Source organism: Ostrea edulis, chromosome 6 (genome assembly GCF_947568905.1).
Source record: "Ostrea edulis chromosome 6, xbOstEdul1.1, whole genome shotgun sequence".
NCBI classification, from domain to species: Eukaryota; Metazoa; Mollusca; class Bivalvia; order Ostreida; family Ostreidae; genus Ostrea; species Ostrea edulis.
In genome coordinates, this window is record NC_079169.1 from 30,606,945 (window position 1) to 30,631,814 (window position 24,870).

At 35.4% G+C, this 24,870-nt stretch overlaps 1 protein-coding gene across 6 annotated transcripts in view; it reads left to right on the plus strand.

The window, feature by feature from the left end:
- The window catches only part of LOC125683364 (thrombospondin type-1 domain-containing protein 7A-like), a 98,891-nt gene that overhangs the window by 6,496 nt on the left and 67,525 nt on the right, over nucleotides 1-24,870 (plus strand). The window contains exon 1 of one of the 6 annotated variants that reach the window (XM_056142387.1): nucleotides 2,968-3,822. The exons of 3 other annotated variants lie outside the window; for them this stretch is intronic. The gene's annotated coding sequence lies outside the window, so the exon portion shown is untranslated. Of the gene's footprint in view, nucleotides 1-2,967; nucleotides 3,823-17,667; nucleotides 17,790-19,864; nucleotides 19,993-24,870 lie in introns of those variants that run through there. 2 more of the 6 variants (XM_048924439.2, XM_048924440.2) reach the window with 2 other exon arrangements.

The window sequence follows — 24,870 nt, forward strand, 5'->3', positions numbered from 1 at the left end:
TTAGTAGACAAAAACTGAAGAGGTAAGGGCACAATTGGTGGTCTTTCATTGTCAGATAAAAATGTTCAAGTTTCCATGTTTTTTTAAGAAAACAGAGATTTTAAGGTCCTGAATGGATGCTTGATGGAAATTGATAGCATGTTATAAATGCCCAAATGTGAATAAGACACACAAGAATAAAAAAGATCTTGACATTTATGAGATTATCTGTGACCAGACTATATTGAATTAATTGCTAAATTGTGCTCGGAGAATACATACTGCACAAAGAGACAAAACACAATTACATCATCACAACAATGAGAGGCACGGCAGAGAATGAAAAAATTTGATCGGGATGACAGACAATTGTTTAATGTTTGACAAGAGACATAAAATGAATATCCCAATAAGTATATAGAATTCCATAACAGTGATAGAAATATTGAATATGGTGTCCTTCCTCTAGGATTAATAACTTGATTTGATTCATAAATTTCTAAAGCATCGTGAATATCTACTGGCACTACCATGATCCAGGGACATGAGAAGACCAAGCCAGTCAAACATTAATCATGGCATGTTATTATTTATCCTTTTAAAATCATTATGATATTGATTTTGGATGACAGCAATCGCCAAGCACAATATAAAACAATTCAATCAACCACAAATACCCATATATATATACTGAAAAATTCCATGTCAAAGTGGTGCTAAATATCTTTGCGTCTTTCTTGATATTTCAAATACCAGTTCTGTAAATCAGTTACATTTCGCAAGACTTTTTTTTTTTTTGGTCCTTAACTAATCGGATTCATCAACGAGAAATAAATTTTTGCGAATATTCAATTTGTTCACCATTACGAATAGTGTTACATATGCATGATAATTCCTGAGAACCGTATTTTTGCGTTAAGGTAACCTTTGTAAATTTATTTCAAGATAAAGATTTCATGAATAAAAAGTGATTGATGACGATATATATAGTATGAATAAGGTTGGGATTGATTTAATTCTTTTAAAATTGGTGTGTGATGAATACATGATCTTTTGTGTGTCCAGGGAAAGATGAACCCACATGCATATAAAAATAGGATATTTTAAAGATCATACAATAGAATGGTGTTTTTAGGGAAAGGAAGTTCAAGAATGGTCAGATTCCTGAATACTGTCAAAGTTCTCTTACTCATCAGATTGAAGATTGGTTATTGCTTTTGATTTGGAGATGAAAAACAGCATAGTTTTTGGAAAATGTTTTGTCATGGAAGAGTTTCAAATTGGGTATGACACCTCCTGAATGCAAGGTTTTCCCCATATGAATATAGGTTTTTATGTCAGATGTGTAAATCATCTTTCAGTTAAAAAATAAGTTCTAAGTGATTTTAAGAGCACATATCCTATATCATTTACTTATACAAATGTATCCCAAATTGCAATGGCATACTGTTTGCACTAAAATGAGGTCAAGGTCAAAGTTGTTCTAGATGTTATTTTTTTTTTTTTTTGGCAGAATAAAACACCAATGAATCAAACCTATGAAATTATAACCAACCAAGCACAAACATTATCAGATTGAACCACTCAGGGCAATCAGGAGACCTATTGTGATATCTATTTTTGTTCATCATGTTTGTCCACATTAATTTTGAAATTTTTCAATTTCTGTTCAGATACTTTTGAACCTATCTGTGTCAATTTTGAAATATAATTAATATGCAGAATATGGGCCGTGAATTATTTTGTTATTGTCTGTGACTCTCTCTCTCTCTCTCTCTCTCTCTCTCCCCCCCCCCCCTATCTTTGACATCTAACTGACAATATATAATACTAAACTTTTATGTATAAAGCATTTCATAGACATTTTATGTATAGTATTGTTATTGTCTTTGCTTCTAAATAATGAATAACATCGTATGGAAATTTTTCTCTGGCAGACAAAAGCTCAAGACTGGGCCATATCAACTATTTCTATAATCTATGTAAGCATGTTTTGTGTGGAATAAGATTTGTGCATATGTAAAACACTGCAACATGCAGTTATCACTTGGATAAAAAATAAAACTTTCATTTTTTTTAAAATGAGTGGTTATATACGATGAATTCATGGCAATACAAAATTTGACAAAGTTAAATGTTCATATTCACTCTGATACAGTATTTGAGGCCCATTTAATCAGGTTTTTAATGGAATCTACGCTATCATAGGCTAATGTCACTGATACAGCAGAATTTATGCCCCCATCCCCCACCCACCCACTTGTTAAAGAGATAGTAAAGCTCATTTTGGTGGGAAAAATTTTCACCCCAATCATCTTATTTCTTTCTAATATCATAAAAATTTATATAGTTGAATGATATTTATCAACTTTGAAATGATTGCATGTTTGTCAAAATTTACTCTAGGAGCTAATTTATATATGCCAATTGAATTCTTCTCCAGGAAGCAAACATTCAGGGGATGTAATTGTTTTAGATTTGGAAATAAATGCAGATTAATGCATAATTTTTTTTATTATTTACAGAAATTGACTTGTTTGAATCAATTAGACTCATTTTATTCTTTAAAATATTTTAAACAAAATGACCTTTACTATCCCTTTAATAGCAGATAAACTGATAGTGACTCGGGTGAGCGTTGCAGACCACAGGCCTCTTGCTGGTCATCACGACACTGATCTTTTCTCAACAGGAAGTGTGCTATGCTGTATTCACCAGTTAGACATAAGTTAGGAGACCATAATGGCAGGAAAAACCATTGATGTCAACAGAAGGCTCGTTGTCTCAAGCATTTACATTGCATTATGGTTGGCAATCAATGGTTTTGTTAGGGAAAATTTACATGCTCTGGATTAATTGTTGTTTAAGATACACAACAAGTTAATCACTCTCAACCAAGACAAACCAAAGGTAGTGAACTGAAAACTTTGTCCCAAATGAAAGTCATAATATCGCTTAATTTTCTGCAATTACAATGCACAATTTATGAGAATACGAGATTGATGCGAAATATTGGATGTATATTTGTAATTGATTTTACTTGATCAGGTAATTTATTGCACTAGTTTGCAACAGTAATCATAGCTTTGATTTGGTTGGAACAAGATGCTTTTCTTTTATCACTGAACTATTATGTAATTATGAGATGAATTTTATGCCATATCACGGGATATTTCCTTTGACCTTGATTGTGTAGAAGTGACAGGGGTGGTGCACTGACATCCTAAGTAGCAGAATCAATGTAATTGAGAAATACATTCAGCACTAATTAGGGTGTGTTTTTCTTCCCTAATTCTACAGGTCTGTTTTTTGTCAATGCACACCAGACGTGTAGCAGGAATTATCTGATGTACCCTTGTGACAGGTTCCGTAAAAAGCAAGCTGTATCGCTCCATCAATATTAAATTTCCTGTCCACTGCAGTCGTCATGGAATTGTTTCAATGAGTGCATCACATTTTGTGTAAATACAGAAAAATTACAATGTTTAATGCTTTGTACTGTTACATGAAGTTGAACATTTCTTTGTCCTGGGTGTTGATAATAGATTTATGATCCTGCATAAAGAGACGATGAGATAATGTTTCGGTTGCGTGTGTCTACAGTGTAAGCGGAGATGCTGTGTAAATAAGCTGTGTTGGAATTCTTCCTATACCAGCTTACTGGTGCGATTAAATGTAAATGTATTTTCACATGTTAAAGCGTCCTAAGAGTGACAGCTACGATTACTTTATGATCAGAGATTTGTTCCGTTTTATTGTCATCCTCTGTTAATACCTGCTCATCGAGGTTTTTCCCGTCTCGGCCAGACTTATACCTGCATTACTGCGCACTGCCATCTGCCCGTGAGTTTGATTTTTGGAATCCTCTTAAGAGACCAGTAATTGATACGTTTATACAATGTACCCTTGAAATGATGTAGTAGGATTTTTTGGTATAGAAATGGCCTGCTGTTGCCTACATGTCTGTGTCAATATCTTGTCTTTGAAAATTTAATGTAGCTTTCACATCTAATCCTTTCTGTACTGTCCATTTGGAATCACATTTTTAACCATAAAGGGAATGGAAGACCACACATTTTTACCTTCCTTATTCTTAATACCATGTTTCCGAAAATAGAATAGTAATTAGAATAAAAGACGCATTATTACAGTTTTCCTGAAATACTTTTATTTGTAATCAATTGCATGTACACATTTTATTTGGCAGCTCACCGGTGATGATAGAGTACTGGTTAGGGCACTCACTATTTCAAGTAAAAGGTCCGGGGTTTGATCACTTGCGACTGTGTCAAACCTAAGACTTTTGAAATAGTGACTTTTCATTCACAACGTGCCCAGCACTAGAAGTGAAAGTTATGAGTATTTCAGATTAGCTGCAGAACTGATCTGTCCCAATATTTTCTAAGAGAGCTAACAGTTCTGCAGATAATTTCAGATGAGATCTTAAAACAGATGTCTCATTTTTACTGTAGGCACAATTAAAAATAACCTCATTGCTAAATGACCACAAGCACCATACCTAGGTCAAAAATTTGTGGCACTTCACATGAGCTGGTGACATCTAAGTGAAAGATTCTTGATTGGGACGTATAAACAAGAAACAAGCTAAAAATGTGGTGAGTTCTTGGCAGTTGTTTCTTTACAACTCTTGTTATATTCTAGGTTTACAAACTTTTACATCAACATTGTGAGGATAAACTTCCTTTACAGAATCCTAGGTTGTAACAGTTTGTGTGGTGGATCCAAGGGAGACATGGGTGGAATGGACCACCAATTCAAATTATTTCCCTATAGCTTCCTATTGCTGGTCATTCAATGTTTTTGTGTGGTTTTGTATCATCTTCGTTTCCTTCTGTCAGTGCATATGTAACCTTGATGTAGGGAGAGGGCTAAAATAGGCTATGCCTGCTGCCCGATCCCAATCACTTTGTGAATGAAATATAGTTTAAATAAATGAATATGTGATCAGTTTGTCCATGCTTTGATATCAGGACATTGTATATTCAGAACTTTTCATGACCTGTGTATTAATTACGGCTATACCCTGTAGGGTGGATGCAGATTTTACTATCAGTTCCTATTGTATCTTAACTGAAACTTCAGAGGCATTTACCAAAACTTGAAAAATCTTCAGGATTTAATAATTAACATCTCTTTTTGCAATTCTTGATGTATTCTCTTTTTGCAATTCTTGATGTATTGACTTTTTCATTTGTTAGTAAATAAAGCCTTGAATCGGTACAATATGTATGTTTGAACTTTTTTTTGGCAGGCTTCATTTCATTGCATAGCATGTTTAAGAGTGTAATTTTAAACTCCCTGTCAACTGCATCAAGCACCTTAAAAAACCTTCTCAAGTTGTCAAAAATGTACTTCAAGTAGGAATTCTGGCAAATTGAACTACTGAATGAATTAAGTAACAATAAGGCAAATAAGTTAAGCCGCAAGTAAATACCGTGTTGACAAAGCGATGAACAGAAGTAGCATAATCAAGCTGTTTGTTCGGGATCTGTTTCTGAAGTGTCTGACGAAGGCCGGAGAATATGTAAAAAATTCAATTTACAGGTGTATTCACTCCCCCATTCCTTTGAAATGACCACTTTCCAGGTAAACTGACCATGTAATTAGCCCCAAATTTGAGGCTGCGTGATTTTTATGAAGCTGTTAGTGTGGAAGTTTTTTGGTCATTTTATTGACACCGAGGTCCAGGTCAGATCTAATCTGTTTTTGTCCTTGCCTCTCATTAATGACCAGTGTCCTCGTTTGATTGGAATGATAACAGGCTCAGGTACAAGGTTCTTTCAAGTACATTTGAGGGATTTGGACAAGAGACGTCTAAAAACTGATATTGACTGTTTATTACTAAATTATGATGTTTCCGATTTCAAATTTTTGAAATTATATGATCTACTAGTGGGGTAAATGAATAGTGCTTATAAGATTTGAAAAATGTTAAAGTTTGTAATATAAGAAAAAAATGAATCAAAGTGGATTATGAGTTGTTTGTACAGATATGAATTATGTTAAATGATAACCACTTTTGCTTGATTTATTGTTCAAATTAGCTTGATGACCTCTTTAGACATTTTTCTGGCTTACCAATATCAGAACATGAAAAAAGACGTTTCAAACCCCCTAATGTCAGGCAGGCTCCATTAAGTCTTTTGGTGGGCGGATATAGAGCTTTAGCTAATGTAATCCAGGACAAGGAAAAAAAAGGATGAATCTGAGATATCTCTAGGGTACTTGATTATACAGATTATAATTGGGGGAATGTAAACAGGTGATCATAATAATGCAGGTCCACTGCCCACTCTAACTGCAGACCGGTCACCTGGGGGGAGGGGAGGGGGACATGATGCATATTAACAGGTCTTTCAGTCACTAATTTGAAGACTGAGGGAAGGACTGCTGTAGTTTTGGCATGGAATCTGTACCAATTGAACTTTGTTAGAGTCCAGACTATTTGCAGATACATAATGTACATGTATCTTGGGAGTTCTGAATTGGCAATCAGTTGGGTTTCTAAGCTAGGGATTCCAGAGACTTTGTTGATATTGAAGCTAATGGCAAATAAAAATCACATAAATTGGATTTTGGGAGCAAACATCAGTGACAAGGTATCTGATGTTTCGTTGTGATGGGATAAGTGTTCTACATGATGTTTTCTTTGTGATGGGATAAGTGTCCTACATGATGTTTTCTCATTAATTTAGGAGAAATCAAATATCAGTTGACATACACACAAGTATCTCTGTAGGAAACTGGAAAGAAATTTTCACACATATATGATTGATATATATTGTACGGCACCCACCGCCTAGCAAGATTGTCAAACCAGTGCATAAGTCCACTCGGCCACAACGACTTCCCTATATATATATATATATATATATATATATATATACTGAAAATTTTCAGTACCTAGTTGTGATTATTTAGTGCTTTATATATATATATCCAACAATGACTAAGTACACATGATCCACATTTAATTAATATATATTTATATATACTCGTATATATACTGAAAACCAGTTTTATTTCTGTACGAGAAGTTATCGCTTAATAAGGTTCACAAGAACCACTTTATCTCAAATATTTCTCGCTGCGAATCAGACCTTGAATGTATTTTGTACGTTTAAGATTTTTTTTAGCCACAAAAATTAGTCATTGCGTACCAGTTTATCACAAGTAAATTGCAAAATTAAGTCATCAGGAATAAAAGTCGGTTTACAGTAAGTCAATTGCGTGTACGTCGAGGACTCCTTTTTCAGAGAAATTTTTAGGAACTTCACATTGATCCTCTAATAAGTTGAAATGAATTTTTGATAAGATTTTCTGACAACTTGATACCTTAGATTACCCGTAAACTTTGTTAATACCTATTTACTAGCAGGAATTGTTTCTCTTTGATGTATATAATTTCTAAACGTTGATCTTAATCGTTATTACCGATAACTCCATGTTGATTAAATAGGAAAATGATTTTAAAGAGTTTAATTCATTATTATTTTTTCTTCATATTTTTTTTGGCATGGTGATTGGACCTATAATTCTACCACATATTTGAAATTTAGTTATGAGATGCGCACTGCCCAAGCTCTTTAATATTAGGGGAGCTCACTGCCCAAGCTATCTCTCCAGTAAAGCGTGGTCAAATATAATGAGATAATCAATTAATTACTGTAACTTAATTGTGAATCGATATCCATGCAGTTGCCCCTTTAATCATATGAAAAAGATGCACCAATTGAATAATGCAATTTGTGTTTGTTTAATGACACACGCCCCTGTTTTAAATAAAATGTATTTAGACGGGACGTATTATGATACAACGATGTCTGTACATCTGTTCTGTGTTTTCTGTTTCTAAATTCATTTCTCTGTCACATACATGTATCAAGCTGAAACTTGCTGTGTAGCTTCTTTGTGGATCACTCTAGATCATGTTCCAATATTGATACATTTCGACCTCTCTTGCAGGAGTTTTGCCCCTTTATTTGAAAATTATTGTTATATGAAGAGTACATAATTTGTCCAGCAATCGAACTTCTCCCACAATTTTCAAGGGAGGACCATCTTGTTTTATTGTGTTTTTATGGATATCGAAGATGTACATGTAGCAAGGATTTTGATTTTCTTCATTTTTTGAGAAAATTACAGGGTGTTAAACTTAGTCCGTTTAGAGAAAATATTATGAATTAAGATATAGTACATAATTTGTCTGGTGAACTCCTCACAATTTTCAAGTGAGACGACCCCCCCCCCCCTTTTTTTTTTTACAGAGTATTTGTATGGGTATGGAAGACATGCATGTGGCAAGGATTTTTATTTTCTTCTATTTTTGAGAAAATCACATGTTGAACGCAGTCCGTCTTGAGGAAATATTATAATTTAAATGAAGGACATGGTTTGTCCTCATAACTCCTCTCACAATTTAGAAGCTAGGGTCTTTGTAAATAACTTGGAAGCTGTGCTTAGTACAAGGATTTTGATTCTCATTTTTTTTCTTTGATATTTTAAATATTTACAGGTTGTTGAACTTGGTCAAATTTGGGGAAATATATTACACACAGAACTCTTGGTTTGTCTATCTATACCTTCTTTCACAGTCCTTTATTCAAATGATGCAAAGAAAATATATCGCAACCTGATGATGGCTGATACTACCTGACGTAAAATTCCACAAATTATGGCTTAATTAAGAAAAACACCCTATGTTAGCATTTTCATGGGTATCTCTTATGTACCGTTTGTTTTATTCTGATCAAGTATGGAATTACAGAGGATAAAAGAATAAGTGTGTCTTAAAACTCAAAGCAGACTTGAAAGATTTTGTAACAGAAACTACAAACCTCTCTACCCACCCACCCCACCCATAAAATAATGTTCCACCATGAATCACAGGTTTGTTTACTGTGACAGGGAGTTACAAAAGTCATCAATTAGAAAAGTGGAGACACATTGTAATCCATTCCCTTGATGATTGCTGTGAAGCAGAGGTATTTAGTTGCTGCCAGGGGTCTCTTTCAGATATATAAGTATACCTCTCAAGTAACAAAACACAAACCTGACCAGGTATTTCCACTTAGTTTTTCAGTGAATTGATCACTAATCTGACTATGTTTAGCCAGGCACAACCCTTCAGCAGTATTTCTATGTATTAATGAAAGTGTTGTTCACCAGAACACAATTGCAAACTATGATATAAGTGTAATTGGAATCAATTTTCTATCAGTGCTGAAGGAGAGGCCTTTAAGGTTTATACGGTATATTGACACAATTAAATAGTAATGATTACGTGAATTAAGGATGAACGACACATCCTCAGAATGGTCGATTTGCTTTTGATCTATAAATGAAAAAATAGATTTCAGTCTTTTGTCCATTTATTCTCTATTGCCTAATTGATTAGCTCACTGGGTTAATGAGTGACTGCATGTTGAACTGTAGGTCTTGCAGGGGTTTTTATTTTCTTCTGCTTACATTCTACGAAAACTGCTTTTTTTCATTAGATAATTGTAAGGTCGTTCTTGGCACACTGATTTTGACTACAGATAACTCGGTTTACCTGATCAGGATATAGGGCTCACGGCAGGTGTGACAGGTCGACAGGGGATGCTTACTCCTCCTAGGCACCTGGCCTGGAGGTTATAAAACATTTACCGTACTCAAACTCAGACTTTGCCATTTTTGTTTTGAGTATAACTCAGAGCAAGCTTCAAACCAAACACGACAAATCTTGAGCATGAACTCCATTTGAGTCTGAGAATGATTTTATACAAGTTGTATAACCTTCACTTTTGAGTATGAGTACGATTTAGAACACAGAATTTGAGTCTGAGTATGAAAACATGCTCAAAAAAGTTTTATAACCTCAAGGCCTGATCCCACCTCTGGTGTGTCCAGGGGTCTGTGTTTGCCCAACTATCTATTTTGTATTGCATATAGGAGTTATGAGATTGATGACTGTTCGTTATCTTCACCTTTCATAATGTAGATTTTAAAGTTTTCAAATTCAAATATTATTGTATATGTATTCTCCACTTTACAATCATAACAGTTTCCTCTGTTATGGTGTACATCTTAATTCTATGTTTCTTAATTTCTGTTAAGGTTTTTCATAAAATCCTGAAGTCAAAATGCCGAGTATGTCATCATAGTAGCATGTTGTTCATCAAGATGTAAATTATTATTATACATTTACCGCATCCATTTCTCGTGCAAGTGAGTAAAACGACTCGGGGTGAACACAGTGATCCATGGGCCCATGGAATTCTTAATTCAAAGCCCTTATTCTCGAAAGTAAATTGACGTGAAATTTCATTCATCATGATCTGCTAGTCTGTCACATCAAAAGCATTAAACCTAGTCCCTAACTGTACAAAAACATGTTTCTTTATGTCATGGTTAATGTTAAGCATGTATATCCTTTTGATTAACCTGCAAAAAAGAATGCCCAAAATGGGAGACCGTAAGTCTTTGAATTTTTTGTTTCTCCTGAGGTTTTGAATTGTTTTATTCTAACTTGGATATGAATATTACCTCAATCTGAAGAAATTGTTGACAATAAGCAAACTGATGTAGCTCAAAATTTGATATTAAGGATAATGTATGAAATATCCATTCAATGCTAGCTGACCACCATTGATTTTATGATATCTGTTTCTGTATTACATAAAGTGAGATGATTTGTGATAAATGTACTAGATAAATAAAATTCATGCAAGCATGGATAATTACATTGATATGAAGAGCTCTTCATGGTGTGTCTATGGAACCAGAAGAGATGCTCAAGGTTGATGTGCACTTGAGTATAATTTGCCATTTATCCCTCCGTAATAAGACAACCAGTCCAAAATAGCCATGAAGGACGACAGAAACCATAGACCGTCAGACATCTTGAAAAATGGCACCCTCATGAATACAATTGATGTTAACAAATGACCCATTAGGAATATGTAATATGCCATAATGGACCTCAAGGCAAAATTTACTTCCTATGTTCTGCCAAAATAAATACCTACAGTCAACTCTGAATACATCGAAGGTATTTGATATTAACTAAGATTTTAAGGCAGAGAAAATGATGTAGGGAAGTTTTTAAATTTCAAAGTAAGTGATATTTCAAAATAACCAAATTCAGTATAAGTGGAGTAAGCTGTATTTATTCAAAAGATTGCATTATATGTGTTCTTTGTAGGTCAAGATTTCTGACTGTGGGAATATTGTGCACATTCACTGGTTCTGTGAGTGTGAGATCTCTGACTTTGATAAAAATTAAACTCACTGGTTCTGTGAGTGTGAGATTTCTGACTGTGATAATATTAAACTCACTGGTTCTGTGAGATTTCTGACTGTGGTAATATTAGTCACTGGTTCTGTGAGTGTGAGATTTCTGACTGTGGTAATATTACAGTCACTGGTTTTGTGAGTGTGAGATTTCCTACTGTGGGAATATTTCAGTCACTGGTTCTGTGAGTGTGAGATTTCTGACTGGTAATATTACAGTCACTGGTTCTGTGAGATTTCTGACTGTGGGAATATTACAGTCACTGGTTCTGTGAGTGTGAGATTTCTGACTGGTAATATTACACTCACTGGTTCTGTGAATGTGAGATTTCTGACTGTGGGAATATTACAGTCACTGGTTCTGTGAATGTGAGATCTCTCACTGGGGGAATATTACAGTCACTGGTTCTGTGAGTGTGAGATCTCTGACTGTGGTAATATTACAGTCACTGGTTCTCTGAGTGTGAGATTTCTGACTGTGGTAATATTACAGTCACTGGTTCTGTGAGATTTCTGACTGTGGTAATATTACACTCACTGGTTCTGTGAGTGTGAGATTTCTGACTGTGGTAATATTACAGTCACTGGTTCTGTGAGTGTTAGATTTCTGACTGGGGGAATATTACAGTCACTGGTTCTGTGAGATTTCTGACTGTGGTAATATTACACTCACTGGTTCTGTGAGTGTGAGATCTCTGACTGGTAATATTACAGTCACTAGTTCTGTGAGTGTGAGATTTCTGACTGTGGGAATATTACAGTCACTGGTTCTGTGAATGTGAGATCTCTGACTGGGGGAATATTACACTCACTGGTTCTGTGAGTGTGAGATCTCTGACTGTGGTAATATTACAGTTGCTGGTTCTGTGAGTGTGAGATCTCTGACTGTGGGAATATTACAGTCACTGGTTCTGTGAGTGTGAGATTTCTGACTGTGGGAATATTACAGTCACTGGTTTTGTGAGTGTGAGATTTCTGACTGTGGTAATATTACAGTCACTGGTGTTGTGAGTGTGAGATTTCTGACTGTGGTAATATTACAGTCACTGGTTCTGTGAGTGTGAGATCTCTGACTGTGGGAATATTACAGTCACTGGTTCTGTGAGATTTCTGACTGTGGGAATATTACAGTCACTGGTTCTGTGAGTGTGAGATTTCTGACTGGGAATATTACACTCACTGGTTCTGTGAGTGTGAAATTTCTGACTGGTAATATTACAGTCACTGGTTCTGTGAGATCTCTGACTGTGGGAATATTACAGGCACTGGTTCTGTGAGTGTGAGATTTCTGACTGTGGGAATATTACAGTCACTGGTTTTGTGAGTGTGAGATTTCTGACTGTGGTAATATTACACTCACTGGTTCTGTGAGTGTGAGATTTCTGACTGGGAATATTACAGTCACTGGTTCTGTGAGTGTGAGATTTCTGACTGGTAATATTACAGTCACTGGTTCTGTGAGATTTCTTACTGTGGGAATATTACACTCACTGGTTCTGTGAGATTTCTGACTGTGATAATATTACAGTCACTGGTTCTGTGAGATTTCTGACTGTGATAATATTACAGTCACTGGTTCTGTGAGATTTCTGACTGGGGGAATATTACAGTCACTAGTTCTGTGAGTGTGAGATTTCTGACTGTGATAATATTACAGTCACTGGTTCTGTGAGTGTGAGATCTCTGACTGTGGGAATATTACACTCACTGGTTCTGTGAGTGTGAGATTTCTGACTGTGGTAATATTACAGTCACTGGTTCTGTGAGATTTCTGACTGTGGGAATATTACACTCACTGGTTCTGTGAGATTTCTGACTGTGGGAATATTACAGTCACTGGTTTTGTGAGTGTGAGATTTCTTACTGTGGGAATATTACAGTCACTGGTTCTGTGAGTGTGAGACTTCTGACTGTGGGAATATTACAGTCACTGGTTCTGTGAGTGTGAAATTTCTGACTGGTAATATTACAGTCACTGGTTCTGTGAGATCTCTGACTGTGGGAATATTACAGTCACTGGTTCTGTGAGTGTGAGATTTCTGACTGTGGTAATATTACAGTCACTGGTTCTGTGAGTGTGAGATTTCTGACTGTGGTAATATTACAGTCACTGGTTTTGTGAGTGTGAGATTTCTGACTGTGGTAATATTACAGTCACTGGTTCTGTGAGTGTGAGATCTCTGACTGTGGGAATATTACAGTCACTGGTTCTGTGAGATTTCTGACTGTGGTAATATTACAGTCACTGGTTCTGTGAGTGTGAGATTTCTGACTGGGAATATTACAGTCACTGGTTCTGTGAGTGTGAGATTTCTGACTGGGAATATTACACTCACTGGTTCTGTGAGTGTGAAATTTCTGACTGGTAATATTACAGTCACTGGTTCTGTGAGATCTCTGACTGTGGGAATATTACAGTCACTGGTTCTGTGAGTGTGAGATTTCTGACTGTGGGAATATTACAGTCACTGGTTTTGTGAGTGTGAGATTTCTGACTGTGGGAATATTACAGTCACTGGTTCTGTGAGTGTGCGATTTCTGACTGTGGTAATATTACAGTCACTGGTTCTGTGAGTGTGAGATTTCTGACTGTGGTAATATTACAGTCACTGGTTTTGTGAGTGTGAGATTTCTGACTGTGGTAATATTACAGTCACTGGTTCTGTGAGTGTGAGATCTCTGACTGTGGGAATATTACAGTCACTGGTTCTGTGAGATTTCTGACTGGAAATATTACAGTCACTGGTTCTGTGAGTGTGAGATTTCTGACTGGTAATATTACAGTCACTGGTTCTGTGAGATTTCTTACTGTGGGAATATTACACTCACTGGTTCTGTGAGATTTCTGACTGTGGGAATATTACAGTCACTGGTTCTGTGAGTGTGAGATTTCTGACTGGTAATATTACAGTCACTGGTTCTGTGAGATTTCTTACTGTGGGAATATTTCAGTCACTGGTTCTGTGAGTGTGATATTTCTGACTGGTAATATTACAGTCACTGGTTCTGTGAGATCTCTGACTGTGGTAATATTACAGTCGCTGGTTCTGTGAGTGTGAGATTTCTGACTGTGGTAATATTACAGTCACTGGTTCTGTGAGTGTTAGATTTCTGACTGGGGGAATATTACAGTCACTGGTTCTGTGTGTCTACCACTGCATGGCACATTTGATATTTCAGGAAACCACTTTCAAAATATATTTTTTATTATTTCTATTAACCACAACAACTTTCTATAAGATATCTCCATCAGTAGATACGTGTACAGTATTTAGATTTTATATTGGTCATTGGGCGTAATGTGTCCTATGGATACTAGGACTCATCGAATTGCCTGTGTTTATATGATTATTATGTCTCCCCTCTTATAGGGCAGATTTATTGTTTCCGTACTTTCAATCTGTCGGTCTGTTACAAAATCTTGTGAACGCTTCTCCTCCTGTATGGCTTATCGGATAGACTTTAAACTTTGTACAATGCTTCATTGCCATTTGCAGATGTGTATATTGTTACGACAGGAGGATCCAATTGTTATTCTTAGAGTTATCATGGTTATAGTGGATCTAAGAAAGGTGGAGGGTGTAAAATAGCTTGTGAACACTTCTCCTTTATGGCTTATTGGATAGCCTTGAAATTTTGTACAATACTTCATTATCATTTAATGATGTTCAAATTGTTCTAACCCAGGGATCTAATATTTTTCTACAATTTACAGCTAGTGGATCAAAGAGTGTTTTATAGCTTTTTTAGCTCACCTGAGCCTTTAGGTGAACTTTTCTGATCAAAATTTGTTCATTGTCAGCGTCGTTGTAAACTTTTCACATTTTCATCTTCTTCTCCAGAACCACTGGGTCAATTTCAACCAAACTTGGCACAAAGCATCCTTGGGTGAAGGGCTTTCAATTTTGTTCAAATGAAGGGCCATGCCTTCTTCAAAGGGGAGATATTCACAAAAATGCAAAATTAGGGTAGGGTCATTTAAAAATCTTCTTAAGAACCACTGGGCCAGAGGAGCTGATATTTACGTGAAAGCTTTCTGACATAGTGCAGATTCAATTTTGTTCAAATCATGGCCCCTGGGGGTAGGATGGGGCTACAATAGGGGATCAAAGTTTTACATAGAAATATAATGGGGAAATCTTTAAAAAAAATTCTTCTCAAGAACCACTGAGCCAGAAGAGCTGAGATTTACATGAAAGCTCCCTTACTTAGTGCAGATTCAAGTTTGTTCAAATCATGGCCCCCGGGGGTAGGTTAGGGTCACAATAGGGGATCAAAGTTTTACATAGAAATATATTGGGAAAATCTTTAAAAATCTTCTCAAGAACCAATGGGTCAGAAGAGCTGATATTTGCATATGAAAGCTTCCTGACAAAGTGCAGATTCAAGTTTGTTCAAATCATGGCCCCCTGGGGTTAGGTTGGGGCCACAATAGGGGATCAAAGTTTTACATGCAAATATATATGGAAAATCTTCAGATATGGGCCAAGGTGACTCAGGTGAGCGATGTGGCCCGTAGGCCTCTTGTTTTTTTTATGTACAAGGGTATGTTCACTTTCCTTAGTACTGGTACTTCAGCATAACAGTCATTATTTTTGTATCATATATACAACAAGGACATTGGTCACATCAATGTTGAATCTTTTTCCATCTTTTTTCTCAATGCACGAAGTGCAGCTTGTAATGTTTATGTTTTTGCTCATGCTTTCTCCTCCATACCATGCAGTACATTAAGGGAAGAGGGGTGTAATTTAGAACATTTTCAATTTGGGGAGCTGGGGAGACATTTGTTCTTTCTTTTCTTTTCTTTTTTTTTTTACAAAAGCAAATTATATTTTGAATTAGGCCATGTGATATATCTGTTGAATAAAAATTGAGCGCAGCCTTGTATTTAAATGATATGTAAACCACATATATATAATATCCTATGTTTCAATCATTCAAGATTTCATTTTTTTTTTTTTGGTGCCACAGCTTTTATAGTACAAATGTGAGAAGTGCAGAAAGATGTTCCATCAAATTCAACAGCAAACTGAATAAGAGTGTACTAGAGACAAGAGAAAATAAGTTTTACCATCTTTATTTAGGGGAAGCACTTTGTAAAATGAATTACTCGAATTTTTTTGCCCTCTTCAGCAGGTATTTTTGGGTAGGATTTTGTAGTCTGGGAGTTATAAATTACTCCTGACTATAGATTGACACATTATTTTAGGAATGCAATTTATGTCTTTGTGCAAGACAATTTGTGCAGTCATTTGTTTTCCAGGAATTATTCATCAGTAATTGTTTTGTAAGTGAAGCTGGGCCATGTCATATTTTATAGATCTCAAGAATTCACCAGCTGCTGTACCAGCGTGTATTCAAACACAAGAAAATGGCATTATATACTTCCTGGGTTATATCATATCTCTAGGTCAATTATTTTTCATGATCAACAAGTAGGAATTATGATTTGTATAGCAGCAATCTTTAAATGGTTTTTTTTTCTGAATCACAGCTACCCAATTTAATTGACTTGTGCAATTTAAACTGTTTGGTTGAAATGTTCACCAAAAGTCCTATCATTTGACACATGAAGTGTCAGGGAGATGGGCAGATATTGTTTGTACCTTGAATCAATTAGATTGATTGAGAATTTAATTTATTTGACAGAATTTCAATAAGTCTCTCAGCTGTCCTATTTCATTGTGCTTCACTCACACCAGGTTTTCTTTCAGTGTTATAGATTTGTGGTTCATAAACGGCAGATGAGATTTCTAATGGATTGAAAGGAGTCACGCAATTCTAGGTATTTAATGAAAAATTGATACCTGTAAGTACAGACAGTAAAGTTTTGTCTATGTTAGAATACTAAGTATACTTAAGCATTTGATCCCAAATCCCAATTATGTTTTGAAACTGAGGCTGTGGATGCACTTCTGTGTCACACGGACAAGAGTCCCATTTATATTGAATGTCTCCTTGGGGAGTTGGAGTATGCCGATTTGAAACTTTTTGTGGTTTACAGTTAGCCGTAAAAAATAGTTTAGATAAACATCTGAATTTGTGACACATTTTATATTTTTTTTGTTGTAGACAAATCTCTCTTCAGGCATTCATATGAGATTGTTGTTGATGAAATATTCATTATCATTTCTCCCTCGATATGGATCTATTTCATGTTTCCGTGTGATTTTACAGATAGTAAGGGTGAAGTTGAATATTGATTTTAGAATAGAAATAAAAGTTTTTGGTTGTATGATTTATAGAAAGAACAACTTTTCAATGATTTGAATTTCTTTGGGCCGTAACTCTATATATCGGTAAGATTTTTTGAGACAGCAGATGCACATTTGCATGTGTGACTGATTTTTCATATACGCCTGAGTGACTCAGCAGTCGTCATCCATTGATGAAATAAATTGTTAAATTGACAACGCTGGTTGTAGATTGTTTTATGGACATATACATGTGTTACTAAGGAATTATTTTAACCAGGAATTATGAATATGACAAATCTTACACAAGCCTGACAGGTATACCAATCTTTCTAACTCTAAAGTATATATTTTCATGCATTCTTGATAGAGGTTTTTTTATTACGATTATAGTCTACTCTTCCTTATTAATCCAAGCTCCAGATTTAGCTGCATGAGTATGACCCAGATCATTTTTCGATCATAAATATATGCTGCAGTTTTAGAAACAGATAATGGGCCGATTTTTTCCTTTTAAAGGTTAAATTGTCTATAAGTGCCTATTAACACACATTGTATTGTAAGAGCAGTTTTATATTTGATGATATGATAGAGATTAGAGATCTTGAGATTTGATGGCTGCTTGATGGGTCATTATTCTACCACTCAGTTGTCTTTAATGGAAGCAGTGCATCTCTTTTAGGAAACACAAAACTGCCTGAAACATTTTTAAATTGTTCAGTTTCAAACAAACATGATAAAGCTTTAAGACTATATAGTAAATAGGACATGGACAACAAGGGACACCAGCGGGAAAACTGGTTCTGTTTCATTGTCAACCAGTTTAACAATCGCAGTCATAAATAGACTGAAGCATTAAAACTAATCAGCCTCCAGTGTTTGAAGCGCTGTCCCCTGATAGTTTTAGCTTGATTTTTTAGGCTCGATTTTTGCTTTTAATCAGTTGAGTCATGGAAGCAGTTCTGTTGCTGTCTGTTTGGGATGATCAGAAATCTTCATTAAAGATGCACCACATAAAAAATGATAGGTGGCAGAGTGACATGCATGGTTTTGGAGTTTAAGAGACCAGTCAAACGTTTTGTATTAGCATCCATATTGAACCCAGTGTATTTGTATTGAATGTATTCAAATGAGCTGTTGTGGAAAATGCCGGACTGCTTTGTCCATTATAGATTAGCCATCATATCACTTGATAATATTTAATACAGATCATGTTCAAGTGTTGGTGGAGATTGGATTACAAGTCATTTTTCAGTCACAGTGGACAGGGAGAGAGTGCTCCTACCCAGTTAATCAGATTGTTATCGGTGAATTCCATTTCTTCGGACTTCATGTTCCTCTCGGCCATGTCAGAGATTCCATGTTGCACCACGTACATTACCAGATGCGAGGTTGGACTTGACTAAATGGCTTCCCAAATGTTAATAACTGAGAAAGAATGGAATAAAGACTATGTCAGGAACATAACATGGCCCCTCGCAACATTTGCATACCAAATTACAGTTGTCTCATTTGAGTTTGGAGAGAGGGTGAGGGAGAGAGATTTTGAAATTTATACTTAATGTTACAGATTCTATTAGTAAATCATTTGAAAACCTTTTCCCAGTCTTATTGCAAGAGATATTTGAATTTACATTTACATCAGAAAACTGCAAATAAAATTTTGAAAACTGAATCATATTTTCCTTTTCATTATATTCCCTTTTGTTTTTATTTCTTATGTAATAAAGCCTTAGATATGTGGTTTTGTACTTTGTTAATTTGCTTTTTGATTCGGTTCATGGCAGTTCAAAAGCACTCCTCATTTGTAGAAATAAGAACTATCCATTGTGTGGTGGAAATGTCTTCTGTTAGTAAGCATGCACTCTCTGTTATGTTATCCGTTGTGTGGTGGTGTTTTCTAGAAGAATCATTTGTTGTGCGGTGGAGGAGGTGTAAGAGATATTTGTTGTGTGGTGGAGGAGGCGTTTTTGTTTTCTAGAACTTTGTGTGCTGGAGGAGGTGTTTTCTCATTGCTTTGACTTTGAGACATCTTGAATATGTAGACATTTCTTTCAGATTATCTCTGTAGTATTTGTTCTCCATTTAAGTTTGTTTACAAGGGTTTAAGATGTGATAAATGTGCAAAAATCCATTTGCAACCAAACAAAATCTGAGTAATTTTAGGTTCTTGAATTCAGTACCCCCCTGAACGTCCACTGTGTTTGTATGTCAAAATGTCCCATTGTCGGAACCTTCAGAACCCTTGGAGTGTGTTTACACATGAAATTTATCTTTTGAGATTTTTAAATTTGCATTAATTCAAATTCTTTTGTGGTTAATTGAATATTTTAACATTGGTTATGGCTTTGTAATTGATGTTGCTCAATTTCATAACTTGGATTTAAATGCGCAGTCTAGTGGTAAAGCAATTTCAGCCGAGTTTGGTGTATATACTGTGTTATGTTTTGTCTATCAAATTATGATTCATTTCCAAATTTTATGTGGTACTGCTGTGGAAAACAGAATAGAGAAGTTGAAGGTATGTTGACTTCTTCACTATTAAACCACTACATATACTACTGCTGGGTCTTCAAAGTTTTAAACAGGTCCATCTTCAAGTAGAATGGCTGGACAGTGACATAGATTATTATCCCTAAAAACAGTTGCAATTGGAACATGGTGAATTGCTTGTTCAGTCATTCATTTCTTCTGTGTATTCCATGAAGAGAAATTATGAAATTCTCTGGGTACTTGTACAAGATTTTGAGTATACTTTGTATTTGATCTCAGTGACATTTGGCAGGGTTACTATCTTGCAGAAAGATCTTGGTTCTTATTGAATTTCAAAGCTAATATAGAGGTCAAGGTGACAGGAAGGAAAGATTTTGTGTGGATTTGGTGTCCCATTATCAATGACACTTACAGGGGTGCTCTTACTTAAAGCTACTGAAATATGAGAGCGGTTTTGAGAAATCTGCCTTATTTGTAAAGGGATACATGTACCACACTCTGCAGCACCCCTCATTGTCTCGGTGGAATCAGTTGTGTTTGTGAGAATCAGAAATTATTTGATTTAATAATTGTCCTGTTTTATGACATAGAAGTCACAATGCTTGTCCAGCACTACATAACTGTGGTTCAAAATTATTGGACACAACACGATCGTAAAATTCACTAAAGATTTAATCCACCAGGTCAAAGAATGCTTTTACAATGTATGTAATGAATGAATCCCCTGAACAAAAGTCCTATACTATTGATTGAAATTGTAGAAATATATAAATATAGTATCTGTTAGAAATGAGAGAGAAAAAGAGACTGACTTCGGGCTCAAAGGCCCTAAACCTTAACTCCTAAACAGGCACGGCACACTTCTAGATAAAGAGATTGTGTTTACTCTGATAGGGTATTGATAGGGGCTCTTTTAAATATTACACTTGTGATTTGTTGTGAGAAAGACACTGATACCTAAAGAACGTGGCGTGTAATTCACCGTTTCATTTCTTCTGATATAGATATTTGAATTCTCAATTATACAGCTGGAATTCATTCTTATTAAATGATATATGCATTATAAAGTTACAAATTGTTAACCAAAAGAGCTCAATAACCCATTAAGGACTTGTAATATGATTAAGAGAAATTATGTGTTAATAGATCTTCAAATTTAATGACATCACTATTCAAATTTTATGTCTTTTAATATGCTACAATTTACAAAGATTTCCGTGCTGGAATGGAGTACATTGTTAGATTAATGGCTGTGTATCAGAAACTCGGGGCGTTTCAATTCCTAACTGAATCACTGACTTCATTTGACTACTTCCACATCAAACCAATGCCTGGCCTTTTGAACTGCAGAAATCGTGAAATAAATCTGTCTTCAAAGTTGTGCATTTTTAAACTATGGTAAGCTAGGAATTTTGATGCCTAAGTATCATATTGATTAAAGAAATATAGGTGCGAGTGTAAATTATTGGGCAAATATGCATGCATCTGTGCTTCATATTACTCTCAAGTTTTCTTGCATGTATATTGGCAGAGCTACATGTAATAGTTAAAATTGGTCAAATTATAACAAAACTAATTATTAGAAGACTTTGTTTTGTAAAATACTTGCAGATATATAGAGTGTTTATTGATATTTATGTAGTGATTGCAGTATAGTGAAATAGAGGCTGACATAGTGTCCCCTGTTGATCATTATGTTTTATATAGAGAACCAAGGGAGTTAATTCAGTATAAATTGGGGTAATTTGCTCTATATTAGTATATTGATATAGAGGTTGGATGTGTGACATCCCGCAGCAAAATTAAGTGGAAAAAAGGAAATCCACATTGATTTTTGATTGAAGTTGTCTGTGAATTATTGTTTCCCATGATAACAAGCCTCATCAGATGGAATGCTCTCCGTATTAGATATTAGCTCATAATGAACCGGCCACTCAAGGTTTATTACAATTTACCATTACAGTTTATTCTTTTATTTCTATTTTCTGATCATATGAAATTACAACGTAATGAAACAAAAACGAAAGTTTTTGTTTGTTCGGTCAATGATCATAAGTGGTAGGATATATTGAGTGTTCGCTAATCAAAAAGTTAATGAGGCGTAAATTTGGTTGATCGGGAGTGTCGAAACTTCATCAGCTGGTTCATTCCACTTCAGAATTTATATCAGTAACACTTGTCAGCATATAATTTTCTTATTGGTTTATCATATCACAAGTCGTAAATAGCGATAAATATATAACTTGGATCTTTGTACATATGTCTTTCTGTCTCCCAAATGTTATCCCTTCAATGAACTGTATACAATTCATTTTTTTGACAAGAAATCGCTAGATTGCAGTGGAGACAACCCTCTTTAGATGCTCTCCCTCGGTGGTGGTTAAATTCTTGGACAGTTCAAGCAAAATTATTCCAAAGTCATGTGTGAAATACTGAAAAAGAAACCTACAATTTAAAAAACAACCTCTACACTGAAAGTGAAAATACATGCTACATTTGTTTGTAGAATCACAACGGGAATTGAATAATTCATGTCTGAGGAGTGTGAGATAGTTATTCTGGGAGATGACTTCTGGGACGTCTAGCTGTATTTTCTTCACCTACAATTATTAGTTTTTTACAGCTCTGCGTATTGTGGATGAGTAGAGTTTAAGGGTGATTTTCCTGAAAGTCTGGCTAGGGATTCAGTGTAAAGAGGTTGAATTTTAAATGCTTGGGAAAGCTATTACTTCAGAAATTAATGGTGACAACATTCCTGTTGTAAATGTGTAAATTATTAAATCATTGAATGATATATATAAGAAATTTTTTTTTTTTTTTTTTTTTTTTTTTTTTATTATACACCTGTTGTGTTACAATGTATAACACAGATCGGGTGTTTAGACAAATAACATAACACACAATAGAACATTTTGAAAATTTGTGTACAATATGATTCTGAACTCGGTGATTTAGTGTCGTGATTCTGAACTCGGTGATTTAGTGTCGTGATTCTGAACTTGGTGATTTAGTGTCGTGATTCTGAACTCGGTGATTTAGTGTCGTGATTCTGAACTCGGTGATTTAGTGTCGTAATACTTTATATCTGTGTTGGGATCCTAGAATCAACTTTCTGATCTATGCTTTACTAAATCCCAAATTACGATGATGATGAATCATAAAAAATGAATGTTACATCAGACAAGCTTCAGGTGCTGCACGTGATAAAGATCTTCCATATTACATCAGACAAGCTTCAGGTGCTATATGTGACTATAATCTTCCATATTACATCAGACAAGCTTCAGGTGCTATATGTGACTATAATCTTCCATATTACATCAGACAAGCTTCAGGTGCTGCACGTGACTATAATCTTCCATATTACATCAGACAAGCTTCAGGTGCTGCACGTGATAAAGATCTTCCATATTACATCAGACAAGCTTCAGGTGCTGCACGTGACTATAATCTTCCATATTACATCAGACAAGGTTCAGGTGCTATATGTGACTATGATCTTCCATATTACATCAGACAAGCTTCAGGTGCTATATGTGACTATAATCTTCCATATTACATCAGACAAGCTTCAGGTGCTGCACGTGACTATAATCTTCCATATTACATCAGACAAGCTTCAGGTGCTGCACGTGACTATAATCTTCCATATTACATCAGACAAGCTTCAGGTGCTGCACGTGACTATAATCTTCCATATTACATCAGACAAGCTTCAGGTGCTGCACGTGACTATGATCTTCCATATTACATCAGACAAGCTTCAGGTGCTATACGTGACTATGATCTTCCATATTACATCAGACAAGCTTCAGGTGCTGCACGTGACTATAATCTTCCATATTACATCAGACAAGCTTCAGGTGCTGCACGTGACTATAATCTTCCATATTACATCAGACAAGCTTCAGGTGCTGCACGTGACTATAATCTTCCATATTACATCAGACAAGGTTCAGGTGCTATACGTGACTATGATCTTCCATATTACATCAGACAAGCTTCAGGTGCTATACGTGACTATAATCTTCCATATTACATCAGACAAGCTTCAGGTGCTGCACGTGACTATGATCTTCTATATTACATCAGACAAGCTTCAGGTGCTGCACGTGACTATGATCTTCCATATTACATCAGCAAGCTTTGGGTGCTATACGTGACTTCCATATTACATCAGACAAGCTTCAAGTGCTATACGTGACTATAATCTTCCATATTACATCAGACAAGCTTCAGGTGCTGCACATGATAAAGATCTTCCATATTGCATCAGACAAGCTTCAGGTGTTATACGTGATAAAGATCTTGCAGATGCATGATGAAGTTAAGGTCTATTTCCAAGTAACCATCAGCCCGAACTGGATGATGATGATGATGGCCTGTGTGTATTCTTTACCTATAAGCCCTTCCAGTACCAATCTAATGTACATTATGTCTACTGACCATCCGAGTTGTTCATGTATTGAAAATGCTTATTACTTATTCCTACATATAGATATCTGGCAGGTTAATATTGTGAACATTAGTATAGAATTTATGTATTCTAGGAAAGGGTTGTCTCGTCTCCTGGTGTACAAAAATGTCAAAGCCAAAGTCATGAGGATGTTTCCATTGGTTGGGACTTAAATTTTTTGTTTTGTTTAAAGTATGAGGACTGTCAAGGCCTTGAGGCACACACAAAAACAATTGTCCACTTTTACCAAGTTTTACAGTGTTACAATTGTTCCACTTTTACCAAGTTTTACAGTGTTACAATTGTTCCACTTTTACTAAGTTTACAGTGTTACAATTATTCCACTTTTACCAAGTTTTACAGTGTTACAATTGTTCCACTTTTACTAAGTTTACACTGTTACAATTATTCCACTTTTACTTAGTTTTACAGTGTTACAATTGTTCCACT